The sequence below is a fragment of the Palaemon carinicauda genome, chromosome 30, assembly GCF_036898095.1.
Source record: "Palaemon carinicauda isolate YSFRI2023 chromosome 30, ASM3689809v2, whole genome shotgun sequence".
Classification (NCBI taxonomy): Eukaryota; Metazoa; Arthropoda; class Malacostraca; order Decapoda; family Palaemonidae; genus Palaemon; species Palaemon carinicauda.
In genome coordinates, this window is record NC_090754.1 from 91,168,939 (window position 1) to 91,172,005 (window position 3,067).

Here is a 3,067-nt window from a genome sequence, read left to right on the forward strand (position 1 = left end):
ATACCAAAGGCACTTCCCCCAATTTTGGGGGGTAGCCGACATCAACAAGAACAAAACAAAAAGGGGACCTCTACTTGCCATCTTATTTTGGAGTATTTAACAACCTGGCATTGTTTTTTTTTTATGTAATATGCGTAAGGAACTGTAATCAGAATGGCCGAATATTCAAACGAAGCACATTAGATGTTTTTTCTTATATCATTTTAATACAAATCAATGTAATTAAAACTAATTATAAATTGATAAATGATACACACAAAAACCTGAAGACTTATCTCTTTGGAAAGTGTTATGGTAGTGATCAGAAAACTATTAAGCCTGAATGCAAATGCTAGCGAATAACTGAAAAGATACAGAGCAAAATATTAACTGGAAAGAAATTATTTTTCACACACCAAGGCCCGCCTGAACAGACTCTTAGTGTCTGACGGAGGGAGAGAAATAAACCCCCAAAAGTAAAAGTTGAGTTGTATTAGTGCAGGTAAGATTCCCTTGGCTTTTCTCAAGTAAAGTAGACCGATAATAATGGAGACTTCGGTTGTTAGCTCAATGTAAGCGTAAAAACGCTTCCAGTCATTTATCTAATTTCTTATTACCTTTTCCTCGCTGGGCTATTTTTCCTGTTGGAGCCCTTGGGCTTACAAGTCCAAGGGCATCTTGTTTTTCCAACTAGGGTTGTAGCCTAGCAAGTAATATTAATGATGATGATAATAGTATGATTGGTAAGAAAGCATGCAATATTGTAGCACAGTCGATAACATGGTGTAATGATCAATAGGTTTTATTTGAATGACCTAATATGTAGCCAGTAATAATGCATTGATTATCCTTGAACTATATACATTATATTGTGTTGATAACTTACTATTCATCTAAATGGCAAAACATATAGGCGAGCATTTTGTGTGGAAATGAGCAGTCATCTTTCAGTATTCTATTGGAGAAGTGTATAGGCTTTCTGTCAACTGATATTTCCCTTGATTTGACGAATGAGGACGTTCTAGTGCCAGGACGTTTCGTCTCCAACCACTAAGTGGCCTTCTGATTTTCATGACAGGGAATAATTGTTACAAAGGAACCCTTTGTTGAGAAATTAAAAGTTTAACTTGGACATTATTACTTTGAGAGCGATCCCAAGTGCTGATAGTTAAACTGAATAACTTTATAAGATAGCTTTTCCCCTAGTGTTTCAAGTAAAGGCGGATTTAAAGTAAACCAATAAGGTAATCAGATTTAAATAAGCATAAGGATGAAAATAAGGTGAATATTTTAAGTTTAAGGAAGGAATTTCTACCTGCCATCTTGTTTTGTAGTCTTCAACGGGAGGAAATAGTTCCTGACAACCCAATTTCCCAATCAATAGTTTAAATGGCCAAACTAACATTCCACAAAAACCTTAATCCTAATTATGAAAGATAATTTGTATTTGAAAGAATCTATAACCCCTTCGTTGGATATAGAATATATAAAATGCCTATCCTTTTACTATATTGTGATTGAAGATGAAAGGATTTGGTAGAATTATTTGATAAGTTCTAATTACGAATAGGTAGTTATTTGGCATATGCCTGGTATATATCAGGGTTAAAAGAATAGGTATATATAACCCCTCCCATGTATCCGTCCCCCTCTCTCACAACCTAGCCCTTAAGGTCCAGTCACACATGCATGTTTAGGCCAGCCGTATTATCACGTATCAAAAAGTGCACGTATAACATCAGTACAACGCAGTTCGCTGGTTCGTGCAACGCAGTAATTGTGGAAACGTCCCAGCAACCTAGGACGTACCTTGCCGTATGAACGGTACCTCGTGGATACCTGGCGGTACGGCGAGGGCCACGTATATTGTGGGCAGCTCACAATATACGTGGGTCGTCACGTATCCGTGATTGTACTTGACTATACGTTGGGCGCACGGGAGGCCAACCTAGGGGCAACCGGAACATAAGTAATGTATAACGTCAGTGCTAAGGAAGCCCAACGCCATCTTCACGTATTGTGGCTGTTTCCCCGCCAAACACGCCAACCCACGCCACCGCCAGGTAGCGTTAAGGCAGCGGCGCGGCAACGTGGCTTCAGTGTGACAGAGAGAGCCGTACGGCTGGCCTAAACATGCATAAAAAAAAAACCCTAAAACACGAAGAAACAAAGGAGCTACCAAATATAGTAAAACCAGAGCAAGTGTGAAACTTCATCCCGATAATAACCATTCGATTTCGGTTATTATTATTATTATTATTATTATTATTATTATTATTATTATTAAATGCTAAGCTACAACCCTAGTTGGAAAAGCAGGATGCTATAAGCCCAGGGGCCCCAACAGGGAAAATAGCCCAGTGCGGAAAGGAAATAAGGAAAAATAAAATATTTTAAAAATAGTAGTTGGATGGTGAATGACTGTCAGGTATCGCCCAGCACCCTTTTTATACCTGGGAGTATAGAGGAGGCATGCCTGGCACCAACCTCGCGCTGATATACCTCTGACGAAAGTCTGACGTAGCTCTGACGTTGCTCTGACGTAGCTCTTATGTAGCTCTGACGTAGCTCTGACGTACCACCTACGTCACCATACCTATTAAAGACGTTATGCTTGCGTGACCCTTCACGTACTACCTGGAAGTATGTCCATACAGTAGGTCCACATAACGTATGCACAACGTAAGTACAACGCACAACGGCTGCCACTCACGCACTACGTCACACTAACGTCATACTGACGTGCGTAGGTGCAACGTAGGTGCAACGTTGTGCGGCACAATTCAATACCTGTGTGGGCGTGGTTAAAACGCACGTTTGGCCGCGTATGGGCATACGGGAGGACATACCGGGTGAGAACATGCATGTGTGACTGGACCTTTATACTTTACCGCTAAAGCCAAGGCCATGATTGTGGCTCGCTAATCCTATGTTCAATTTCCCCGCTCTCACGTCCCCACTAGACAATTTTGGTGGCCTGGATACATCACAGCAGTGCTTCCTTCCCATTGGGTCATTGATTCCACGTCATAATGTAGCAACCAATAACATTATCAGCTTTTGTTTTGGTCTTGAATGTGGTTGCTTT